At 40.7% G+C, this 6,529-nt stretch overlaps 1 pseudogene; it reads right to left on the bottom strand.

The window, feature by feature from the left end:
- Positions 1-425, bottom strand: LOC117068323 (annotated as a pseudogene).
- Between the last annotated feature and the right edge of the window lie 6,104 nt (positions 426-6,529).

Below are 6,529 nucleotides of genomic sequence, written 5' to 3'. Positions count from 1 at the left end.
TTAAGAGGACTTTGACACTGTTCCTACTGCTATGCTCACTGAAGTCAGCTCACTTGTATCTGTAGCCTCTGCATCTGTTTTCTGGGAAGCTTGGAGGACTTCACATGCCCATTTCCTTCATAGTCTTATAGCATTTGTGATCATCATAGGATGCAGAGGGAAAAATCCATCAAGACCCACCAGCTTTTCCCAGCAGCCAATCCAATGACAGATCCAGTCCAGTTTGAGGACAGCAAGTTTTTCTCTAGGACTGCTGGGCAATGGATCATAGGAGCCCAGCTGCTCTACAAAACTGCCATCCCTTTGACACTTGTGAGCAGCCATGATGTGGTAGAAGGGCTGGTTGGTGCGGTCACCCAGGGCAAGGCAGATGGTTAAGTGGCCCCATTGCAGGGCTTGCAGAGGAGAGTAGTGAGGTGGACCATGGTGTGGCCAGTGCGCGGCTCCTCGGAGCATCCTGCTACATGCACGGACAAGCTCTACAGCCTTAGCAGGGCAGAGGACTGACACAGAAGGCAGCTGCTGCAGGTGGACACTGGGCTGCACCGCCCAGCCATCCAAGCCTGAAAGCTTCAACCAGACAGCGTTTTTTTTGTTTGTTTGTTTTGTTTTTTTGAGAGGGAGTCTCACTCTGTCGCCCAGGCTGGAGTGCAGTGGTGCGATCCTGGCTCACTGCAAGCTCTGCCTCCCAGGTTCACGCCATTCTCCTGCCTCAGCCTCCCGAGTAGCTGGGACTACAAGAGCCCACCACCACGCCCAGCTGATTTTTTGTATTTTTTAGTAGAGACGGGGTTTCACTGTGTTAGCCAGGATGGTTTTGATCTCCTGACCTCGTGATCCGCACATCTCGGCCTCCCAAAGTGCTGGGATTATAGGCGTGAGCCACCACGCCCGGCGACAGTGTATTATTTTAACCATCATTACTGTTAGATTACATCTCTATCAATTGAAGATACTTTTTACATAACCATAATGCTGCTATCACACCTAACAAAATTAGCAAGAATATCATCTAACATCCAGGAAAAGAAACATTTTTCTAATTGTCTCAAAAGTTTCTTTTTACAGTTAATTTCCTCGAATCAAGATACAGACACGGTCCACATATTGCTGTTGATTGAATATGTCTCTTACATTTTTTTTTTTAATCTAGAGAATTCTCCTTCCCCACCTTAGGTCATCTCTCCTGTAGAAAGTTTCACATTCTGAATTTGGCTGGTTGCTTCCTTGTAGTGCCATTTCACTTGTTCTCCTATTCCCCATATTTCTGAAGACTGGTAGTAAGCACTAGAGAAATTCAAGCTAGATTCAAGTTCAAGTTTTTTTAAGAATATAGGTGGTGCTGCATACTTACTATTGTATCCCATCATGAGGTGCATGATATTGGAATACCTCACTTCTAATGACACTAAGATTGATTAATGGGTTTAAGTGCTATTAGCCTAGTTCATCCCACTTAGCTCTCCTCATTCTCCCTACTGGCTTTATAGCTAATGGTTTTAGCAGCATCAAGGATTGTTGCCTAGATGTGTTATTTCATTAGGGATAGCAAAATAGTGATAATTCTATTATTCCTTCTTCTTCTTCTTCATTTTTGAAACAGGGTCTCACTCTGTTTCACTCCAGCCAGGCTGGTCTCACTCCAAACCAGGCTGAAGTGCAGTGGTGCAATCACAGCCCACTGCAGCCTCGACCTCCTGGCCTCAGATGATCCTCCCATGTCAGCCTCCTGACTAGCTCAGACTACAGGTGCATGCCACCACACCCAGCTCCTTTTTGTATTTTTTGTAGAGATGGGGTTTTGCCCAGACTAGTCTAGAACTCCTGGACTCAAGTGATCAGATCACCTCAGCCTCCCAAAGGGCTGGGATTACAGCTGTGAGCCACCACACCCAGCCTCCTCCATTTATTTTACAAAGAACTTTCCCTCATCACCTTTTTACCATGAAATACACTTGGCACAATAAGGTAGTATAAATGCTTATTTCTTTGCCTATCAATTTTCAGAATAAGTTAGTGCCTTATCAACGTTCAGGAGCAACCAAAGAGTTGTTTTCTCAGTATCACTTTGGCAATAATTGGTTTGTTTCAATCAATTACAGTCATTATTCTTTTTTATTGTTCAAGTTGACCCCTCTTCGCTAACGGAAGCCCATAGTGTTAGCCCCTACCTCCTTTTGACATGATTCCATTAATCTATAAAAGATTATACCTTTCTTGCTTTTTGGCAGAACAAAAATTCACATGTCCAACTTGCACAGGTCCTGCTCCAGACCTGGAACTGGCTATTTCTCTAAGGAACTGTAGTTCGTTTTGTGGAAAATGATATTTAGAGACCATAAACTGGACATGTGATTGCTAAACACTACTGGGTTAGTCATTTCCAGGACTTTTCAATGGACAGAGTTAAGAAATACGTAAGGATTGTCTGAGCTTCATCAGTGACAAGTTAAAAAAAAGAAAGAAAGAAAGAAATATGTAAAGGGTTTCTGCTGTTGTTGTTTTAGAAAGGGAAAAGTAACTCATGAATTTATACTGACATATTTTATTTAAGTTTTAAGATTTTAGGGCTTTATTTAATATCTTTGGGTTTTATATGTACACATCTTTACTTTTATACTGAAAATTTGGTTCCTAAAGTTATTAACATCATTTCCATTTACTTTAACCTACATTATCATCTAATACTTTCAAAACAGCAATGCCAATATTATTACTGAAATAAGGCTTCTGAATACAAGTTAAGATTTTTTTTTTTTACAGTTCCTTTGGTCTTAAGGATATTATTCTCCTAGGGATAAACAGTCCAAATACTGGGATTAAAAGTCATTTGAAATAATTCTGTGTGTGTGTAATTGAGCACCACTTTGACATTCACCTAGATTTACTTATTACAATTTGTTTTCAATTTTTAAGTGTTGCTATTTTTTAATTTTCATGTTTAACTATGTGAAATATGTACAGGGCTCCAAAGCCAATTGTATAAAATGAGGTGCATTCTCAGAAGTCTCTTTCATGTCTGCCTCCTTCACCATATTTCCTGCCCCCATCTAGGTATCCATAGTAAGTGATTTTTTGGTTTATCTTTTCATTATTTTATTCTTTTATAAAAATTCTTTATATATATTCATATTCTAAAATATATATTATATGTAATATAATGTCTATGTAAAATAATATTTTAAAATATGAATATATTTATAATATATACATATATTTTAAATATATAAATATATTTATTTACATAAATACATTTAATTTGATGTTTTAATTATTTATTTAAATATATTAAATATTTATAAATTATATATTTATATATTGAATATATATTTAAAATGTATTCTAATATATATTTAAAATAAGAAAACATATTCTTATATAGAGAATAGAATATATATATGTTCTCCCCTCTGTTACACAAAAGGAGACTACTATTAATGCTATCCTACACTTGTAGGGTTTTTTCTCACTTAACAATATATACTGGAAGCCACTCCATATAAATATACGAAGATATTCATCACATTTTTTTACAACTGTATAGTACCCTACTGTTTGGATTTACCATAGTTTATTCAGCTTGTCCACTATTGGTGGACATTTGGTCATTTCCTACCTTTTTCTCTTACACATAATACATTAAAAGTCGTTGTGTCATATGAAAAAAATGCACATTTTTATTACTTAGCTATGGTTGAACTAAAGGATCCCTATTGGGAAGAACTATTCTCATTTTCTCATGAAAATGCCACTATTTGGAGAAATTAGAGAGGTGACAAAAGAATGGCAGCTGGCTTTTGGGAGGCAACAGCTCAGACTTTAGAATCAGTAAGACCTGAGTTCAAATCCTGACCCCATCATGTCCCAGCTGTAGGGTTCGAAGCAGGTGACCTTACCTTTCTCATCTTCGAGTACAGCAACTGTAAAATGGGGAATTATAGGACTAGCTACTTTGTGGTAATATTTTCTGTCAAGACTAAATGAGATATCCCACATACAGCCCTGACCACATAGTAAGTGCTTTGTAAATTTAACTATAATTTCCAGCATCATTTCTTTTTCTAATTTTTGAATCTTTCATCACAAAATGAGGAGGGCCCAGATGAATAAGGGGGCTGTTCTAAGCAAGGGAAAGGCAGACACCCCTGACATGCAATTGGGATCAACACCTCACCCCTATCAGCTGGCTGAAAAGGTTCAGGTAGGGAAGTAACAGGTCAATGGGTAAGTGTTGCCCAAAGAGAAATTACTCATTCTGCTCTTATTTTAGAAGTAGAAACACCACCATCACTTTCTTTATTCCTGCAGAAATAGGTCTAAATAAAGACTGACCTTGTGCTGCAGTTTCTTGGCTTGCAAAAATCACTGGTCATCTCCAGTCCTCCACCCCCCCTCCTTGGTTAACCAGTCAAAGCCAAAATTCTGGGTTAATGGGGGCAGCTGTCTGTCCCTGACTTAATTCCAGGCCAAGCCACACTCACTCAGAGCCCAGCAGATCCTGTTCACCCACAACCCTGACCTCAGAGCAGCTGTGAAGCTCCAGCTCAGGAACATGTAACTTTCCAAGAAAGAAAGTTGGTTCCTGCCAAGAAAGAACATCAAGTTGTCCCCTCAACTGACCTCCAGGAGTGCTGGCATGCAGCCGTGGTCATGAGGAGATGCTGGCCCAAGCCAAAGGAAAACGTGTTTCCATTGGTTCTCATGATCCTGCAAAATGCCTCTAGGGCTTTGAGCAGGGCCTTTGGAGCCTTCAAGGTCACCACACAATCAAGAAGCCACCATGGGCACAGCAGTGTCCCAGGCTCAGCAGTGCAACAAGAATATACTCATTCATACAGGGAAAGGGTCTTGTTGATTGAATCCCCAACATCAGGTGACCCCTAAGTAATTAGTCTAAGCCAGGTCTTACCAGCAATTTGTTGACAAAAGGACATGTAACCTAGCCTGACATGGCTGGGGAAGTCTGGGAAATAGCCCCTCTACAAATGCTTATCTGAAATGGAAGCCACCATCTTGCTTCTTGACCGAAGTTGACGCTAACACATCCTGGAGGGCATGAGTGAAACTAAAGCCCTAGCTCTGGAGCCTGGAGCCGACCCACCTGTGGACTTCCTGTTGGCCCAAAAAATAAATTCCCTTAAAATTTTAGCCATTTTAAGGATTTCTGTTACTTAAAGTCAGGGGTCAGGGAGAGGAACAAAATAGAGTTCCCTGCCCTCTGACACATGAGGAATTCAGACAAGGAAGCAGGCAACTACCATTTAGCTGCTATGCTGGGAAGGAGAGGATGCTTTCAGTGCTCACAAGCTAAGCTGAAACCGTATAGACAGTTAATTTCCTAGCCAATCGCCTTGATATCTATGTTTGGTTGGGTAATGCCCCTCCAAAATTCATGTTCTTCCCGGAACCTCAGAATGTGACTTTATTTGGAAAGAGGGTTACTGCAGATGTAATTAGTTAAGGTTACACAGAAGTAGGGGAGGCCCTAATCTAATATGATTTGTGTCCTTGTCAGAAGAGAAGATACAAGACACACAGGGGAGAGGGTCAGGTACCAATGGAGGCAGAGATTGGAGCGGCACAGCCGTAAGCCCAGGAGCAGCAGGTGTTGCTGGCAGCCTCCAGCAGCTGGGAGACAGGTCTGGCGCAGACCCTTCTCTGCAGCCTTCAGAGGGAGCGCAGCCCTGCCTACACCTTGAATTCAGATTTCCAGCCTTCAGAACTGCAAGAGAATCCATTTCTGTTGTCTAAGCCGCCCAGTTTGTGGTCATTTGTTGGGGATGCCCTGGGAAATGAATACAGCTCCTTCTTTAACAGACCACATTTTTTTTAAAGAAAAACTGATACATTTAATCATAATTTAAAATATCAGTCTTTCAAAACACATCAGTAAGAATATGAATAGGCAAGTCAAGGACTCATAGAAAATATCTACACTATACCTGACTGATTCAGGAATAACTAAGGGATTATTATGAATTTGTAATAAAAAGACAGCCCAACAAAAATAGCAAATGTCTTGAACAGATCCTTCACAAAAGGAAAGACATGAATGGTCAAAAAGTACATCAAAATGTGCTCAACATCATTAGGTTACAGGAAAATAAAACTTAAAACCACAGTGTTATACAATTTTATAGTCACTAGAGTGAATACAATTTTAAAAACTGACAGCACTGGCGAGGCATGGTGGCTCATGCCTGTAATCCCAGCACTTTGGGAGGCCAAGGCAGGCGGATCGCGTGAGGTCATGAGTTCAAGACCAGCCTGACCAACATGATGAAACCCCATCTCTACTAAAAAATACACAAATTAGCCAGGCATGGGGGCGCACGCCTATAATCCCAGCTACTCAGGAGGCTAAAGTGGGAGAATCACTTGAACCCGGGAGGCAGAGGTTGTAGTGAGCCAAGATTGTGCCACTGCACTCCTGTCTAGGCAACAGAGCAAGACTCTGTCTCAAAAAAAAAAAAAAAAAAAATTGACAGCAGTAAATACTGGCTAAGATGTGGGCCAAGTGCACCTCCCA

Source organism: Trachypithecus francoisi, unplaced genomic scaffold (genome assembly GCF_009764315.1).
Source record: "Trachypithecus francoisi isolate TF-2019V2 unplaced genomic scaffold, Tfra_2.0 Lachesis_group21, whole genome shotgun sequence".
Lineage (NCBI taxonomy): Eukaryota > Metazoa > Chordata > Mammalia > Primates > Cercopithecidae > Trachypithecus > Trachypithecus francoisi.
The sequence above is the reverse complement of the archived record's forward strand: the minus strand, read 5'-3'. Positions and strand labels throughout refer to the sequence as shown.